The sequence below is a fragment of the Triturus cristatus genome, chromosome 9 (assembly GCF_964204655.1).
Source record: "Triturus cristatus chromosome 9, aTriCri1.1, whole genome shotgun sequence".
In the NCBI taxonomy this organism is placed as follows: Eukaryota; Metazoa; Chordata; class Amphibia; order Caudata; family Salamandridae; genus Triturus; species Triturus cristatus.
In genome coordinates, this window is record NC_140592.1 from 1,095,254,483 (window position 1) to 1,095,274,552 (window position 20,070).

Sequence of the window (20,070 nt, forward strand, 5' to 3'; positions counted from 1 at the left end):
GCTATGTTAGGCTCCACTGCCGAATGTAAACTCCCTGATCCCCCGAACAGTTAACGTCAGTGACGACATTCTGGTTCATGCCAAGTCTGTACAGGAGCACAACAGTCGGCTGCGACAGGTGCTACAGAGGATACAAGACTCCCGACTCACACTACACAGAGATAATGGCGAGTTCCTTCAATAGAGGCTGCAGTTCTTTGGATACATATTCTTGGCTAAAGAAGTGGTTCCTGACCCCAAAAAAGTAAGAGACATCAAAGAGGCCCCAGCTGCCACCAATGTGACGGAGATGCGCAGCTTCTTGGGAATGGTCAACTACTGTGCTAGATTCATCAAGGACTTATCCTCATTGACCACACCATTGAGAGAGCTGACCAAAACTATAACTCGCGCGACCACCACTCTATCACAAGGATGATGTCATCAGTAATGTCATGAGTGATGCCACTGACCATGTCATGAATGATGTAATATGTGACGTCATGAGCAGTGGATTGCGGGCGCGCGAGTTGTAGTTATCTGAACTAACTATAACAGGGGAATTTCAATGTTTTTTTACGAGTGAAATGTCCAGCTAACTATAACATGTGTGAAACCTATGGTTTTTTCAGTGAATTTGCAAGGTTTTTTAAATGATAATTTCTAACTATAACGTGTGTGAAACCTATGGTTTTTTAAGTGAATATATATATATATATATATATATATATATATATATATATATATATATATATATATAGATATATATATATATATACTTACACATATACATAGGGTGCATAGCTGTGGAGCTTGGAATAGTACATCTATTCTTCCTCCACATGCACTTACCTTTGATATTTTTTTCTGAATATTCTGATACCGTGATATTCCTAGACTCGACATTCTGCAGTGAAATCTGGGGGGCGGACTAACACAGCAAGAAGTGGGAGAGTTACACTCCTCTGGGCGGAGCCAAAGCCCACTAAGTGTATATTTTATAGAATTGATAAGAAATGGTCGACAGACCGTTGCGCGGTCTAGCCAGACCGACAGGTCTATCATGGGTGTTTGTAAACACCATGACGGTGACATTGTTAACAGAATCAGGTGTTATCTTTGGCAGTAATATTATTGGATTCTCCTGTGTTTTGACACGCGTGACAGGTTAAAGGCACACTGTAAATGGTCCCTGGATGCCTTGACCTCCCCATGACCCCCGGGCCCACGCGCAGCCTGTCACCGATGAGCCCCTAGGCTTTTGTCTATCAATATTTTGAAGTCAGAGGAGGTGTTGCAGAGATGCTTTAGAAGCTGTTATATTGCCGTGTGAGTGGTTGGCTCGGTGATGGTTGTGCTGCGTGTGTTTCTCCTTCTGTCCTCTGGGGGCAGTGGTACCGCCTTCTCTTCTCTCTCACTCTCCTCGGGGCCGAGGCCGCCGCTGCTCCTCCGTGCAGTCTCCTCCTCCTCCTCAGCTCGCAGACCTCACTCAGACCCGTAGAGGAGCGGCGGCCGTCCGTGGGAGCTCCGGCCAGCCCCACCCGCCTGCAGGAGACCGAGGGCGACCCGGGAACCTCATCCACCACTGCCCGGGGAGCGGCGGGCGGCTCTGACCTCGCGAATCACCCCGGGCATGTGACGGACGCTGCGGACACTCAGCCATAGGAAGGACGGTGGGTGTCTAACGGTCTGGGAGCGGCTGCGGGGAGCCCATTCATTCTGCAGGCTCGGCGCGCTCCGTGGGGTGGGGGTGCCTCCCGCTGGAGCAGGGTCGGTGCCAGCTGGGTGGGCTCCGTGGGAAAGCGGCTCAGGGGACGCCGCATCTGTTAGGGGGTATCACTGAGGAGGGAAATGCTCGTGAGCGCCCGCTCCCAGCTGCTCGACCCCCCCCTCCGGGCCCGGGGACGGATCTTTTCAAAGGTGAAATGATTCATTTAAAAACGGATTCTCCTTTGGGGGGCAGTTTATCTAGTTTGACATTGAAGGAGGCCCCCCCCCCCCCCCACACACACACACACACACTTTAACATTCTACCTTCTTTGCCCAAAGACATGTCGCCCGTTAAGTTGTCTATTAAAATCAGATTATCGACGTTCGAATCCTGGCTTCCCACTTGTCCAGACTGTTTGATTCTAAGCAAAACCCTCCATCTCTGCTTCTTAGTTTCCATATTTCTATGAACAGGGTATACATTAAAAACGATTCTGTCGCAGTTACAGTCTAGGAAATGTGTCTCAATTAATGTATTTTTGTTCCCGTTTAATATTTCGAGTCTTCGGGTTCTTTGTGCCGTTGTATAGTTTATCCTGCTAGTTGCACCGGTATTGGGGAAAGCCCAGCCCTCGCGGCTTCAGCTGTGTTGATGCCCTTTAACCTGATGCTAGGAACACGCCTCAGTTGCTAGGGGAAGTGATGCTTGGCTTCAGGCTCACGGAGAGCTGCAAACACTGGCCCAGCCGCGCAGGCCCGCTTATGCAGTCTTATGCTTTTTCTCTTCACCTCCTGCCCTTCCTGTCTGTGTAACCACGAACGACTGCGTCATAACTCGAGAGCCCACGCACCAATACAGAGGTTATTGCTGAAATCCAGTGTGCTATATTATAGGATTTCCTGTTTGTGTATTTTCTGTTTCAAAACGCACAACATTTAGTGAAACTCAGGAACATGTTGCCCATTCCCCCTTGTAGTGCGAACGACGGTGCGTGCCTTGAAAAACCTGCAAAACAGAAGTGAAGAGTCGCACCTGTCGTGATTAACTTATAGCGGTCGTTTGAGGTTTAATTTGCAGAGATTGGGCACTTGTAACATTGCCGAAATGATAATTTTGCTTGGTTCCCTCTCAGTTGCCTGTACCAACGTTTCCGCAGGCAGTTCAGCGTTTTTGTGAGCCAGGGGGTTGTTTTTGTGTTTTGTTCAAAATTGAGGCATGTGAAGTCGTGCCAGGAAGCACGTGATTGTTGATGGTCCTTTAAATTATTCCTCGGAACAAAAGGGATTGAGGAACGCATAATTATTGCACTTGGTGTGATGGTTTACTGTCAAACAAGCAACGTCTGTAGCATAATTATTGGATTTACAAAGCACGCAATTTGTTGTAATTTGTAGTAAATTGGCTTAGATTTGCATTGCAGAAATACATATTTAAAATATAAACAAACTGTCAATGGGTGCTTTTATAGGATTCAGCATAAAAGTATAACAATATTTATACATGTCTAATAAAGCTTCCTTGTGGGTTGCCAGGGCATGGAGTCAGTTGCAAATTACTTTAGGAGTGGTGCAGGGCATTTTGGGTGATTAAAAAATAATTGGGCTTCTGAATCATAATGAAAACGTAATCAGTGTAATGCATGTTTCTACATCCTTTGCCATAAAGGTTACTAAGCTTAGGTCATTTTGCAGCGTGCTCGTATTACAATTTGTAAATGTATGCACCAGCGTTCTGTGCAGTGCCCGCATTGTTCAGAACATGTAGCTTCACCTCAGATGTTTGTCTTTAATGCTTGGAAATTCATAAAGGTGCATTTTTGCAAATACCAGTGGATGCAGACATCTTGACGTCATGGGCAGAAGTCTGAGGCCTGGTAGTCCAGGGCTATGAACTCACTTATATTGTCGCCACATACAGAAGGGCTTTTGGCCTTGCCGCAGAAGTAGCAACAATGCCCCCTCAATAGTCATCTACAGCTGTCGGTTAACTTTATCATGTCAGTTGTCTTTTGTAGATGCATTTGAGGTCAGGTGACCATCTTAAGGATTGCACAATGTTGCTGTATTTTTTTTTTCTTCATCCTGCCAGCTAAGATTTGATTCACACACACATGCGCACTGGTCACTTGTGTCCCACTTTCTATGACTTACCGCTGTAATTCAGCGTAGTGCCCTGTGAGCCTTTGCACATGCAAGTTTGCACGTCTGTTTCTGTAACGATTTCCACTTGAGGCACAACCCTATAGTCTTGCTTTAACACGAACACCTTTTCGGGCTTGTCTAGAAGTCCAATTCTAAATATAGTTTTGCAGAGAAGTTTTTAACGTTCCAGTTTTCTTGACATTGTTTTTCTTGAGATGGCGATTTCACGTGGGAGAGTTACTTTTGTTCTGTTACCAGGCATACAAAGCACTTTTATCATCCACGCCTAATGAAGCATTCGCAAACTTTTCATTGTTGTGATTTTTTCGCCTTCCATCTGATTTTATCACAAAAGCTTTTTTTAGTCCTTATTGATGCGTGTTCAAAGATGTGAACGCCAGCTGATCTACACTTCAGAGGGATTCGTCTCATGTTGGAGTCATTCCTTTTATTATAAAACAGAACTGCACGTCATAGCCAGGTGTGTCATAGGGAACATGTTTACAATTTTCTGACTAATTGATGGAGTAGTTGTCTGTTTTGAGAGTATGTTGATGCTGGGGTGAGTGTGTGACCTGAAACAGTTGGAAGACGTGACAAGTTCATCACATGAGCATGTTCTTTAAGGGGCTGTGCCTGCATTTTGAGGGCCCTTCTGTCCCTCTGACCTTTGTTGTCAGCTGTGCCTTTCTCTGGTGCTGGAAATATTCACACCAGGGCAGGACACTCTTGAGAGGACAGCGAGCAGCCTGCAAGCTGCTGGCCAGCTGGTCAGCTCACGCATCCGCCGCGTCGCTTGGTCTTTGAGTGGGCCAGGGACGGTCTGGTCGTCTCCTTGTTGTTGCCCTTTCGGTTAGCAATAGAACTATTTTATGCACATGCTTACCCTTTGTCCATCTGGAAGCGTCACTTTAATCTGTGCAGTTGTACTCTGAGGAAGGACTGGTGCAATAGAAGTTAAAAGCATGAAGAATTTATTTCGACAGTCTGAAAATTAAACTTGATCGTTGATCCATTGAATGCTTTTGAATGGAAGACAGAAAACACCTCTATCCAGAACCATAACCTGCTGAACAGCCCGCTCGGTACCTTGAGACAAAATCAGAAACTTTTTTTTGCTTAGGAAGCCTCTAGAACCCTTGCTTTTCAATCCTACTTCCAGGTTGAGTGTCGGCTGTGTTTTCGATTATTGGTGGCAGTGTGGGGGTGGTTTACCAAAGGCCTTTAACTTGAACATAATTCAGCGCATGGCAGGTTGATGGATGAAAGCTCCTTTTGGGATCCGAGGCTGTAGATGAACAGCAGTATTCCTGTCCAACATGTGATGGGGTCGTGTCGCCCTACCAGCACTTAGGGTCTTTCGTAAATTAGACTGTCCAGCGGTCGAGACAGGCTTTCATGAGTCACAGTATCTTTGTCATTTGTCAGGTGGTAATGGGTGCTCCTACTAGTGAATGAAAATGCATGGGGTGAAATCATGATTTCTAGGGTCTAGATGATGGCTGATTACGTCACACAGGAGACCTATGAGGAGAGTAGCTAATAACTGTGCAAGAACTTGTTTATTCTTTTTGGGAAATGTGCTGTGAATTTAATACCTATTTTTACTGTTGTGTTTTGCAAATAATAAACTCAACTAATGCTAACTAGTTAGCACCTTGAAGCAATGATACCTCATATTCCAGTGACTGCTTCAGCAAAACTCGTCTTATCAATGTCGCACTGATTAAAAGTTGACTTTTGCAACCATTAGGTTTCACTTTGTTGCCAGTAGGTAGATCATTAACCTGTTTACCTAACCCATTGATTGTCGTAGATTTGACTTTGTTGGAAGTTGTAGCCTCTGCCACCTCTCATTTTATGTCTTCTGTGTCCCAGGCATTTGTGCCATGGTTTGGTAACCTTTAGTTACCATTATTTTGAGTTTCTGAGAAGACTTGCGCTGTGTACAGGTAGTTTTCATGTGGTTTTAGAGATATCTGAAATCGTCATCTCAAACCCATTGGTTAATGTAATGCATCTACAACGATCTGAGACCCCTGCAGGCTTCATATGGGAGCGACCATTCGAAGAGTCCTTTTGGGAGTTTTATAACAATCTTATTCTTATTTGGTCCCATTTCTAAGTGTTAACTTAGAAATGCATACATCATGCTCAAACTACTTTTAGTTCCTATTGCAAAAGTACTTCCTAACATGATCTGGTTCACATTCAGCGAGTATTCAGTCTGGATTTTAAATATATTCCTGTGATGTATCAGTTCTAACGTAACTGTCCTAGTTAACATTGTCCCCCTTGTGTGCATCATGATGACCAAATGTATGAAAGTATTCTAATTAAGCCCACAGTATATACCCTGTCCAATATCAAATGCATTCTTGCCATAGTAGTTTAAAACCTTGTAGGCATTCCCAAGACCGCTCCCTTCCATCACACCTCCACATTCAGACACCAGCTGTCGAAGTCTGGCCAGCTCCCATCTCTGTGGCTCTACCAAAGACAAAGCTCGCATTGGGCGTGGTGTTAGTAAGATGGTCAACCTCCAGCCAGAGAGAGGATGAGTGGGTCAGGGATGGGGGTAGAGGGATTGGCATGTAGATGGCCTGGGACCAGCGCCCCATCGAAAATCCACCGTTGGTTGTGACACTTTAGATGCTGACCAAGCTCAGTCTTTCTTCTGAGGTGTTAGGGGAATAAACATTTAAATTCAGTCCTATCATTTAGGAGGTAAAATGATGATGATGAGTCAGACTTTTGAATTTGTAAGTAGTAAGAATTAAATTTAATAAAAGTACTTAACAAGAATAATCAACTCTGAAACAACAATTGGCCTAGTAATAAGGTGGTACAAAAATTAATTCAGAAAACCTGGCACCCATCGTAAGCCAAATTATATATGTCAGAAAATTAAACTTCTATTGGAGATCAAAGTCAAAGTCAAAGTTTGCTTTATTCGGTTAACATTTTAAAACCATCAAAGCACAGAACAGTAGTTCATTGTACAGGTAAATGCAAGTACAATTTTTTTTTTAACACAAACAATAAATACTATACAATTTGGCACTAAGTACAATAAAAGTATGTCTTTCAATTAGTTCAACCATATTACAATCTATAAAATCATTTCTCCTTCAAAATTCCATCTTCAACAGTTTGTTAAGCACAATACTCATAGGAAAATGAGGGGAATTACTAAATGGGCTGAACCCCATTTCTACATCTTATGGCACCTACGATGAAGCTAGCAACCCCAAAACAAATCAAAGGGGACTCCAACATTTGTAGATAGGCCAACGCAGGCCTCACTTGCTCAAATTGACGATTCTTAAAAATCGGAAGAATATATTTTTTACGCTGAGAAGAGTAAAATTTACAAAGAAATAACATGTGCAACGTATTTTGTTCAGAAATGTCACAAGGACAAGGCCCCAAAGTTCCCTCTTTGAAAAAGCCTTTGGGGTAGGCCAAAAGCCAAGGAAGCATACCATGTTTAAACCTTATTAGCAAAAACAGATGGAATGGTTTGTTAATATAGGTTAAGTAAGGCTGGATCTCACCACCTAAACTTAACATGACAAACCTCCTAACTGTCGGCTTCCCCAACTCATCTCCTTCCCTCGACAACATCGCTCTAGTCAAAAATTGGGTCTTAAGGGCCTTGATTTTCTCTTTACTCAGCGCACAAGGACTGTTAAACAATTCAAGACAGCCAAGTGACTTCAGATTGTTTCTAATATAACAAATCCATGGGATAGACATAGCTTCATCTAGGGACAAACAATCTTGAATAATTTGTTGGTTTAGATTTGGTGGCTGCTGCGCCCAAACTCTAAACCAACCTAATAGCGGGGCCACAGATATTTGGTCAGTAAGATATCCCACCCCCAGGTCCTCGTGTATGTTAAAAGTTGGAGCAGAAGGGGGAAGAGACAACACTTTCCGAAAAAAAAAGTATTTTCTACTGTTTGAATGTCAGGTGAGGCCTTATAACCCCAAACCTCACTACCATATAGGGCCATGGGAATACACTTAGCTCTATAAATTTTCATAAGAGCTGGAAGCGGTTTACACCCCAAATGCTTTGCAAAGCCCAACAGCGCTCCTGTTGCTCTAGCAAGGTTATTCTTTTTCTGGGCATGTTGCATGACCCAAGATCTTCTATCATCAAATACAATCCCTAAATATGGGAAGGTCTGCACTTTTGTTAATTTCTGCCCATTACAGAAAAATTTAACCCTTTTCGCCCTCCCCGTACCTATTGACCTGGAATGTGATTTTTTGAAATTTATTAATAAGTCTAAAGAGACCATAATATCATAAAATCCATTTAAAAGAGCTTGTAAACCTCTCGCGGTTCTTGCCAACAAGACAGTGTCATCCGCATATAGTAATGCGGGGATCATTTTTGAGCCGGCTTTGGGAATATCTTTACTAACCGAGGTTAAAACCACGCCCAAATTATTAATGTAAAGCGAGAAAAGTAGGGGGGCAAGAATGCACCCCTGTCTTACCCCGCGCTTTACCTGCCAAGCATCTGTCTGATTCCCATCTTCACTATAGCGGACGACTGCGGTAGTATCCTCGTGGATAACAGCCAAAAAAGAAATCAATACTGGATCAAGCCCCAAAACGGCTAATAAGGCCCATGATTTTTGCCGATTTACAAGATCGAAAGCAGTGGACAAATCCATAAAAGCTAAATGAAGGTCCCCCTGCTTAGCGACCGTGTATTTCCCAATAATGAGATGTAAATTAAGGCATTGACCTACAGTACCCTTTCCTTGTCTAAACCCATATTGTAGGTCAGAGATTATAGATTTCTCCTCCAACCAGACTGTTAAACGGGCAAGGACAACTTTACCCATTACTTTCACGGCAGAATCCAAGAGAGAAATAGGCCGGTAACAAGCCGGATCTTCTCTTGAACCTTTTTAGGTCTCGGCTAGCGAAGGCTGCGCTTGCGCAGTCTCGCTCGCGAGAGATAATGACTTGGGAGAAGAGGGGCTTGAACCGGCCCCTCTTCTGCCCTGTTCTCCATTGGCTGGCCTCGTAAATGCTGGCCAGCCATTGGAGAAGAGGTCCCGTCACTCCAATCATGCCCCGTCCTTTTCGGATCGGGGGGCGTGTTTTTTAAAGAAAGTCTCATTCTCTCCTCCAGCCAATGGCTGGAGGAGAGAAAAGACAAACACGCCCCGAATCCGCCACTGCCTTTCTCCGAGGCATTTCTTCTTGACCTCGGAGAAAGGCAGTGGTGTGCTCGTCCGCTCCCCCTGCGTCCGGCTGCTGCTCTGGTCTCCTCACCTCTCCTCACCCTGTCCTCGGAGCGGCGCTGGTTCTATGGCGCGCTTGGCACGGGCTGCGCCCTTATTTATTGGGGAAAGCAAACCTCGGTGTTTAAAAAGCGTCCGTGTCAATAGCTGCCGGGTCTCGCGAGCACCCTCCGCTCAACAGGCCTCTGTGCAGGGGCATAGAGGCTCGGCTCAACGAGAGCTGCGTGGGTCGACAGACGGCCACAGACCGGAGGAAACTACCAGCCCAGGCCGCCCTGCACGGGGAAAGCAAACCTCGGTGTTTAAAAAGCGTCCGTGTCAATAGCTGCCGGGTCTCGCGAGCACCCTCCGCTCAACAGGCCTCTGTGCAGGGGCATAGAGGCTCGGCTCAACGAGAGCTGCGTGGGTCGACAGACGGCCACAGACCGGAGGAAACTACCAGCCCAGGCCGCCCTGCACGATAGACTTTCTTTTATCTGTTTGAGAAGACACCCTGTGGACAGACACTGTAGTCCGGGAAACCAAAACTGTGAGGCCCAGGCAGGCGCGAAGTTATGATAGGCTGCGTCACGAGGAGCAGAGCCAATGACAGTCGCCATATGCTCCGCCTGCGTGTATTCATTATTTCCACAAACACTACCCCCACAAAAAGTCCCAAGAAGGAAGACGTGTTAGTTAAGCTCGTTTACTTAATTGTTCGCTAACCGACTGTAATTTGAGATAGCTTAAAGAGTTAAAGCACGTGCTGCGGAGACCTTTTGTTTATCCCGTGTCTACACCAGCATCGGTGGTTAATGCACCGACAGGAGAAATGTATGTGACTGAAATCTGTGGTCAAAGATGTGTATTTTATGTAAAGGTAACTCTGGATTGGTGCGTTTGTAGTGATCCGGGTGTAACCTGGCGGTCCCGGTTATATTATTGTAAATTAGTAGCGAGTTCTGCACGCCCTGTAAACAGTGGGATCTAACCTATAGGGCACACAATGTAATCCAAGAACATAATACCTTACTCTGTCGTTATTTAGTCAAAGGTTGATAAAAAGACTCCACTAAGTAATAAACATGTATGAAGCAAGAACAGATCTGGTTGTGTTCCGTCCTATGTAAGGAGTCACTGGTCGTGTAATTCATGCACACATATCTGACATTCCTGTACAGCACATGCAGCCCCACATATGGCACAGCCACAAGGAGCTTATAAATGTCTTTTAGCACCGTACGAAGCGACAGACAAGTTTAACTTCATTCCCCATGGTGTGATTTAGCTGACACGAAGGTGTAAATCGTTTTGGAGCCCATGTGTCACTCGACTGTTGCTCCCAGCGTGGTCACAGCTCGAACAAGTGACGTCTGGTTGTCCCTGGAGGAGCCACGAGTTAGTCATCTTTTACGTCACTGTATTGCGCTAGTGTCTACAGACAGCTATCTCCGCAGCAGGCGCATCGTTCTCGGAGCTGTAGTGAGCCCTGGAAATGAAGACAACAAGCATTTACAATGCAATGGTCTCGGCATTGGTAAAGTTAGAGCTATTGGCATTGCTCATGACATTATTTTTGTTTGTTTTTGTTTTTAAAACATTTAAAGAAACGGCATTGTCATGAGCAATGCCAATAGCTCTAACTTTAACAATGCCGAGACCGTTGCATTGTAAATGCTTGTTTAAATAGAGGGACAATGACAGCTTTGCCCCAAGATTTAGGAGCACCGGCCTCAGATGCAGCATTAAAAACACGAGTTAAAAGTTTTGCCCAAAACCTTGGATCAGCCCTATAAAGGTCCGCGGGAACTCCATCCGGTCCTGGGGCTTTACCTTTTGCCATTGACTCAATGGCCTCCAGGACTTCTTCCTCCTTAAAAAGGATTCTTGAGGCTAATATACTATCCGCATAGTTTACTGGATTAAATTCTTGAATCTCCGAGTAAAGACCACTAAAATGAGCCACCCATCTGTCTGGCGGGATGAGACACTCTTTGTTAGTATTCTCCAGTTCATCAAAGAGAGGACTATTAATCACCTTCCAGAACTGGCTGCTATTTTTCTGGGTACTTGCGTCTGACAAATCCTCCCATGCCTTATTTCTTAACTGAGTTTTCCTGTCCTTTATTGCTTTTTTATAGCATCTTCTTGTCTCTGCTATCTTGCTAGGGTTTTTACCGGATTCTTTCAGTGCCGATAAGAGAGCAGAGTGAGCACTAGAACAAGCATGGTCAAACCAATTTTTAAATTTCTTGGGCCTTGCTCTCCCATGGCTGGTAAGATTCCCCACAACTTGTTTAGTTATTCTATCAAAGGCACCCAGAATAACCCTAGATTGCGCCACTACCGAAAGACACAGACTAAAATCCTCTTTATTACTTTCGTATAAGTTTTCAAGGAAATCGGCCGGGGTAATAACATCCCATCTCAGTCGTCTTCCCTGACTAGTAGTCTCTAAATTTGTGTTGGAGATCAAAGGCAAGGGAACATCTTTCCTCAAGGCCTTAACTTTGATTTCCACAGTAAGAGGATTGTGGTCACTTAAGGTATTTTGCGTAACGCAAAAAGTGCCCAGTACGTTCATCAGAAGGCGAGATACGAAGATATAGTCAATCGTACTACAACGGCCTTGACCCGTAAACGTAGGGACAGGAACCAACAAGTCTTGAACAGGCATGTGTAAATGATAAGCCGATACCATACTCTCTAAATATATCCCACCCTTAGAGTGTTCAAAGTGGATAGCCTCTTGCGGGCAAAAATCGTGATAATTATTTCCAAAACAATTAATATGACATACATGAATATTAAAATCGCCAAAAAGTAAAATCAAATAAGGTTTAACGTGAATTGCATCATACTCGTCCAAAAATGTGAACAGTGCTTTAAGATGCTCTAACTCATCAAGTCTAGTAAATGATTTATAAAAATTAACCACCAATAATGATGGCAAGTTAACACCTTCCATTTTCAACGCTAAAATATGAGAAGAATTGGTCACTAACAGCTCCATGCTATATAATAACTTTAGACTGAATAATAACAAAAGACCCCCTCGTGGTCTCCCCATAACAGAAGGCACAGCGTATTTGATAAAAGACTGATACCCATCCAGGTAGGAAGGATCTGTGGCCTCCCATGTTTCTTGCACAGCAATTATGTGATAAGTGGAAAGAAAAGCCCTCCAGTTTTGATCACCTCTTTTAGAGCGAAGACCAGCAATATTCCATGATAAAGCAGTAATTATATCTATTGCTGGAGTGCCTCCTACACACCCTCGCTCTTGTGTTATACAATCTTCCAAATTAAATGAAAGGGGTAGTGGATCAACTTTTACTCCATAATTAGGCAACTCAACACCCAAATTATCAAAATTAATGATAGGAGCTGTTCCGCTCCCAACTACAGAAACTTCCTCAGGGCACCTCTGCGTGGCTCTTATGTCGTGCTCTGTCTGTAGAGGTAAAGTTTTATCTATTGAAGCACTGAAATTGACAATATTATCCACAGCAGGTATCCTGGGAGATAAAGACCCAAAGGAATTAGAAAAAACTGCACTGGATACATCATTATGGGTATAAACTCTGTCGACCCTAAGTCAGTCATTAACATCTACAGTGCTAAGGACTTCGTATCTATTACTTAATAGCAATGTTTTACTTGTAGGGACGTGCTGAAAGGTATGCTCTCTCGTTCCGGCAGGCCCCAAAAAAAGAGGTGGGTAAAAAAAGCCCAATGGGAGAACATTAACGTAGTCCTGTTGAATTCTAATAGACCCTGCTTGTCTCAAAATGTGGTCTACTATATCGGGGGAACTAAAATTCACAACGACACAATCACCCTTCAGTGTCTTATTGGACTTCCCCACCCAAGGAACCCTTTTCACCATTTTAAAACAATCAAAGAGGTGACTCCCCAAGACTGTCTTACCAGCCAAATAGTGGAGGGCTTTATTTTTTAGGGAGGACCAATGCTCTTCTTTGCCATCACAAATTTTCGGGACATTGGCCAAAATAACCGTATATGGGCAGGCCTCTGGTGGCAAATTTAAAGGGCGATCCTTGCGTGTAAGCTCCCCCCGAGAACTTAGTCTTTCAGTATGACCCCTCGACCCGGGGCTAACAACACCGTTTATTCCACGAGCAGGTGGTAAGGGGTTTATAGGGCCAACAACAGGAGTCGACATAGACTCAACCAGTTCAGACACTCTAGATGTAACTGCACTTAGGGGGTGAAGATCAGATGGGTTAGGCCTTAACACCGGTGCACTCTGACCCGCTATATGACGTTCAATGAGAATAAGTCTATCGTCAATCTTACTAAGTCTATCCATGACTGGCGATATAATCGCTCTCAATCGCTCGTCCATCAGCTTAATCAAATCAACCGATATGTCCCTCATAGTAGCTACATCCCCTTGAGCCATATGCTCAGTAAGCCCATTTTCCTTATCAGGAGTTGCCTCAACCACTAAACTACCTTCCGGTTGAGCCAACCTTTGACCAGGACCTTTGTTCCTAGGTTGTTTAGCTTGTTGGCGGCTTTCTTTGGGGGCATGAGTAGCTTTTCTCTTACCCTTGGGTACTTTAACAGGGGCATCAGAAGGGATCTTTAACTGCCTAGTGCGTAAGGCTGGGGGGGAAAGAGAGGGACTAGAGACGTTCATCGAAAATGGGGCACTGGGAAGACAGGACTCTAAAGCAGGCCCAGAAGAGATAGAATGGGTAGCCTGTGTAGAAACAACTGAGTTAAGCTGGGTAAAAGGCTCTAATGACAACCTTCTTTCCACTATTTCAATTTCTTTTGACACGTCATTTTCAGCTTTTTTTAAATAAGCATCTAGGGTCCCTGACCCCCCCCGCTATAGAGCCCTTGTAGTTTTTCACCATAGCGTATTCTAAAACAGAAACCTCAATACGTTTGTAACAGCTATCAAAACATGAAAGTCCTTAACAGTGCAAACCTCAAGAACTGACCAGGTGTTGGCACGAACAGTCTCAGAAAACGTCTGGTGCCGGTTAGAGGGGTGGCCCAGCCCAGCCTTGTACAGCCCCGGACGGCCACAGATGGCCTGCCCTTTGCCCGGCGCCGCCCGCGACGCGGAGGGAGCCTCCTTCTCTTAAGCGCCTCCGGGCGCGAAGATTCTGAACAGCTGAGGAGCGCTCAGCCCTCTGGGAGCTGTAGTCTCCCCCTGCGATGGCTGCGCAATGTCAAACAGCGGCTGCAGGGGAGACACACAGCGTCAGGGACCCAGGGGCGATATGGTAGGTAGGAATGAGATGCTCGTGAATCCTTCCAGGCAGGGCAGCGTCTGAATTATAACCCGCTCCACCGAGGGAGCCTCCTTCTCTTAACCGCCTCCGGGCGTGAAGATTCTGAACAGCTGAGGAGCGCTCAGCCCTCTGGGAGCTGTAGTCTCCCCCTGCGATGGCTGCGCGATGTCAAACAGCGGCTGCAGGGGAGACACACAGCGTCAGGGACCCAGGGGCGATATGGTAGGTAGGAGTGAGATGCTCGTGAATCCTTCCAGGCAGGGCAGCGTCTGAATTATAACCCCTCTATTGGAGATGATTTTTAAAGAACATACATGTTTGCCCTGTGCCTACTCTTGCATTTGATTCAGCCTGAAAAGCGCCTTTTCCAGCTGATTGTGACTGTTTATCTACTGGAGTGCTTTGGTTGGGACTTTCTTTGTGAGGCTGAACAAGACTTAAAAGCTTCTCTGCAGTTGGAGCCTCCATTTTGTTGAATGAGATACTAAAGGTGGAGACTTTTGGGTGTTGGTGAAATCCTACACACATTCGTTTCCTCATGTTTATCTTCTATGTGTGGAGCTTTGGGCCAAATTGTTTCAGGTTTGGGATTTTGCAGTTTCTCTTCTACAGAGAATTGAGTTAGACAGATGATGAGAGGTGTTTTTTGGTTGTGAGCTTCCTGGATGCTGTTGGCAAACACTCCAATGAAGGATATGGTTTCCCCATAGCAACAGTTTGACATTTTCTGACAATTTTGGACTTGGATTCTTGGGCCAGTCTTGTTATTAGTCATCTGCATTAGGCAAGACATCAGCCCATTGTGTAGAGTTTTAAATATATCCTGGATTCAAGGTAGAGGTTTGCCTGGCCACTTGAAGGTTCAAGGGTTTCTACTGGTGCGTAAGAACCAGCCGCGGCCACTGCAGGTAAGAACAATAGTTCAGTAGTTTGCTTTGTCTCATCGCATAATGGCAAAACCATGTCTTCAAAGATTACTCACGTTGCGCTTGAAAAGAACTTCCAAAACAAGAAGAAATGCAAGAAATAGTCACTCCTTTCTGCAACCGGTCTCTATCTGCCCTGCACTAACCTACATCCTAGCAAGTGAGGCGGGCTCTTCCGAGGATGGTACTTTCACCACTCTATAGGTATCATTGAAGCTGCCATCCTTAAAGCTTCTGGTGTTTCTAGATGCATTGTTCACCTTGGTGTGTAGAAGGCCTTGCTTTGGAAACACTGAAGCAGAGACGTCGCTCGTTTTCTGTAGTATTCCAAAAGTTCGTTCATATGCAGAAGTTAATTTACTGGTGGAAACCTCACTATCATGTTCGTGTGTAAAGCATCTTACAGGAAATGGCACCTGAGGATGGGTGCATCCCTCCATTTTTTTCTTCTCTCTTCTATTAGTTTTTTTTCACATTTTTCTCCCTTGTGCCCAACTTCTCCATATATGTGTTATGAGAATTTGTTGTTTTCGTGTAACGTGTTACCTTAGTTTTTCTGACGTAAATAGCATTTCATATAGTAGAAAAATTACATATTAGTCATTTAAAAGGAAAACAATGAAAAGATGACAAAGGCAGGCTTGGAGCAGACGACATTTTGGATGCAAAGGCTAAATATGTACCTATCATATCCGTTCACCCGGCGGTCAATTATCGAAGTCTGTCACATTACATGAACTCATTTTTACAGTTTTCTTGGGCTGGATTTGACAGCATAAGTTTCTGTGTGTTTAACTCTTGATGTTCTTTTTCGAAAACTTGAATAAAGGCCAATGCATAGTCGGAGCCTTTAGATATGAACGTATCCTAACACTAATTCTTGCTAGTCCCGCCCCTTTCCTTCCAAGTGAGCATTGCAGAAATTGTGCCAACTTAATTAAAAAAATAAAACATTGAAAATCATTTGTGAAAGCCAAGCTTCCTAGTTCTCATGCTCCCTCCAGAGTCAGGGATGGTGTTTGGATACTAAGAGATCTACACGTTCCTTGCAAGCCCTTTATGAACTCTGAACCGAAGGCCTTCAGCTTGTATGGCGGTATCATCTTGGCCTGGAAAGCTAGGTCAGCTGTGCAACCTGGTGCTGGCACTCTTGCCCCTTCAGTGAATTTATCATTCGCTTCTCTTGCAATTCTGCCTGTGAGTGCTGAGACTAGGACACACATGGCTACATTGACCTACGCCTGATGTCGTCTGGCAGCATTGCTTTGCTCAGACATATCGTTCTTTTGCCGCATGGCTACTCTGGAGATTGTAGGAGTGGTCCATGGGTTAGTATCTTGCTATTTGTAGCGCTTTGTGGAAATCGAGAACTCAGATGAGTGTTTGATATAAATGAAGTGTGATGACGTGACTAATGGGGGGCTCCTGGAGACTACACATCAGCGGCTGACTGAGACATGAACTTCCATGTTCTTACAGTGTGGTCCCCCCACCCCCTTTTAGATTTAGACCCCTTTAAGGGTGTACTTCAAAAATTTGAGAGGCATTCCCCAAGTGATGGTGCTGAATGTTGGACTCTCTGCCGTGGACAAGCAAAATATTGAAATTGAAATCAACAATACTTCCTTCTCGCTCATCAGACATGAAATTGAAACTTCCTGTTTTTATTCGCCACTGAATTCGACAATTCCGCATTTATTTTAGTTGTTTATCGTGGGGGTAAAAACAGCTGCTCCAACAGCGTACAGGTTTTCCTGGTGGTTGACATAAGCATTGAAATTACAGACCCTGGTTTACATGCGCTTTTTTTTTATTACTAAAATTTTGCCACCCTACCAACAGATAATCTTGCCTGGTGTACTAAGATTTCAGTGCAGGCTTGACTCTATTTTCATACACAACCGTATTTATGGGGCGTTGTTTCTGCTAAGTCGGTTTTTGTAAACAAAAAAACTGAAAAAAATCAATTGTATTTACTTTCCTTTGAGCATCTAACTGAACCCATTTCCGCCCGTGGACTGCACAGAAACCAGATCCTTCAACATGGCTGCGCCAGCGTCAAGCCCGTTTCTCATCCAAGGGGCTCCCTCTGCACTGAGTGTCCTCGCGCCGCTCCTGAGCCCGGTGTTTATGCATGGGCTTGTGGTGGCCGTCGCCAGCTGCGCCTCCTTAATCCGTGGTTTTAAAGACCTGGGCGGTCTCTTGACCTCGCGAGAGAAGGCCCGCGTCTCTGCACCAGCTGCTCTCGGCGCACGGTTCAGCGAGGAAGCCTCGTCTCCATCTGTGTGCAGCGCGCGGGAACAGATTGCCTTCAGCACGGAGCCGAAAGAAAATGAACTTCAGCGAAGACGATTCCGCCGCCCTGCTCGCTGCAGCTGCATAGTGTACTGCGGAAATGCAGTCTTATGCTCCCCAGGGAATTTGTTTATACAGTCTGGTGGTGTTCCAGAAAATGCCCATCCTCTCCTCAATGCACACATAATTTATTGATAACACTCACTTGATTTATTCTAAAGGTACAGGTTCAAGGATTAGAATTATAGCAATGAATATTTGCTGTGGCAACATCCGTTTTCTTTGAGGCTTGCATAGCTTCCCAGTGGCCACGTTGGCATTTCAATGCATGCATCCCCCGCACACTGGTGATACCACCTTGTAGAATAGATGCCACTTTGGTCTTCCTAGTAAGTTTGCAGTCTTTAGTTTGTTTAGTGTCGAGATTAAGACATCCTTCCTGTCCAATAAGAAACTAAATGAGCTCTCCACCAGTTTATACCAGGGTTCTCCAGTGTTGGGCCTGGAGAGTCGGCTCCATGCCAGATTTAAGATAACTACATTTATCTAAATGTGGATATGCTAAAAATCTGGCATGGATCCGGCCCTCCAGGACCGATATTGGAGAGCCCTGGCTTTAACTATGCCAGTCCCTTCCATGCCAAGGGAATTCTCTCCTGAACTCTTACTAGTTGTATAGTCCGATGAATAGCGCCCCGGAGGAGTTTGTTCGATGGACTGCATTGTATACATCTTTTCAGCCCATCCTATGAGAGGAGAGAGGAGTATGATGGCGTGCGACTCTTCATTTTGGAATCTTGTTTGCCAGATCTGGGGCTCAGTGGACAAATGCATCCTCTGCTGGGACCAGTGTTTGACCCCATGGAAGTTTGTTCCCAGGCGGCCTTTCATGCAAGTTCAATAAAATGCATACAGTTTACAATCGCTTAATAGTTCCAAGAGGCCATTCCAGGAGTAAAGTGCTTTCTGAACCTATACTTGATATGTTCTTAAGGCGCTATACCAAATGCGAAGATCTGGTACTATGAAGATGTGTTCAGTAAGCATTTTCTTGCTCTACTTAGTGTTACACAACTAAAGCGGACTCTGACAAAATAATAGCTTTTTTAAATATTGTTTCAGACCACACCTATGACCATTCTAAACTCTAAAAATAAGAGGTTACTATTACCTAATTTTGTGATACTCAATTTTCTGACCTCAGAAGGAGACAGGGCTGAGGGAGCCTTTACACCATCCAAACTCATGACCTTAAGTTGAGTGTAGATTCCAGAGGAGGGTGTTAACTCACTGAGCCATCTTGTCAGCTATAAAGTGGTTTGGCCGTTGAATGCAATTATTAGTGTGCGCTATATATTCTTCAACAGATGGCGAAACTGTAACATTTTAGATTCACAGATTTTCAATTGTTGCAGACCTCTTTTAGAGAGCTTGCATGTAGCTGACAAGATTACCTTTGTAGTGACAATTCCTTGAATCTTCACGTTATTCTGAACTCTAGCCCGGAGTGGTTAGTATGTTTCTTTTTAACGTTCCATGCAGCTGTTCCTTGCAAAAGTGTTTAAATGCTGCCATTTTCTGCTTCCAATTGTTACCCTGGGTATTTGCTACATATTTCAAATTGTTTTTCTCTGTCCTTCTCTCTAAGTGTTTCCCATACCATGTTTCTTGCTTTTCTTCTGTCTGTTATGTCTATTTTCTTATATAGTTACAGTATGCCACCTCACAGCCACTTAGCTATACAAAGTCAGCCATTTGTTGTACATTGATGGGGAAAGAATTCTCAGGGAGAGTGTGAGATCCCTAATGGACCTTTCGTGATCGAGAGACTTACAGATAATACATCTTTGAAGGCCTACCTGACATGGGCTGTTTTGATTCATCCCGAAGGCAGACACATCAGGTGTGCCCTAAGGTCTCGGCGTACTCAACTCAGTTTGTCGATCAATCTAGATCAGAGTATGGCAGGTGTGGGCTATAATGTTCAGTAAGCTCCCACTGTTAATCCTCACCTGAACACCAGATGGTTTGTTCATAATGCACAGGCTTTTGTATTTTGCATTTTGATCTGTGCTCAGCATGAATCAAATGCATTGATTTTTAGGTGGGAGTTGCATGGTGCGATCTCTTTAGGTTACAACAAATGTTTCAAACCTGACTTTGCATTCTCGGATGGTTCTGGATTTCATATCTAGTGGGTGCTTGCAAACACACTTGTTTCCACAAACCCGTCATGATAGCACTGGAAACCAAGTGACTTTCAGTTTCTCATGAGTCAAACATGGGAAGGCTTTGTAAAATCAACTCTTGAAAGTTCATTTTATTGACAACCGCATGGATAAGGGGTTGAGGGCGGTGAAGGTGAGATCCGAGTCTAATATGAACACCTTTATTCTTTCAGTGAATCAGTCTGGACCAGGGCTAGCACCAGTCCTTGTGCCAATAAAAATGTATTGTATCTCGGTCTCCATTTCTCAGAACAAATATTTCCAATT

The 20,070-nt window shown here is 44.5% G+C and overlaps 1 protein-coding gene across 7 annotated transcripts in view; it reads left to right on the forward strand.

Annotated features, from left to right (window-relative positions):
* Positions 1-1,459: 1,459 nt before the first annotated feature.
* The window catches only part of NIN (ninein), a 388,280-nt gene continuing 369,669 nt past the window's right edge, over positions 1,460-20,070 (forward strand). For all 7 annotated transcript variants that reach the window (XM_085626981.1, XM_085626982.1, XM_085626984.1 and 4 more), the window contains exon 1: positions 1,460-1,652. The gene's annotated coding sequence lies outside the window, so the exon portion shown is untranslated. The remainder of the gene's footprint in view (positions 1,653-20,070) is intronic.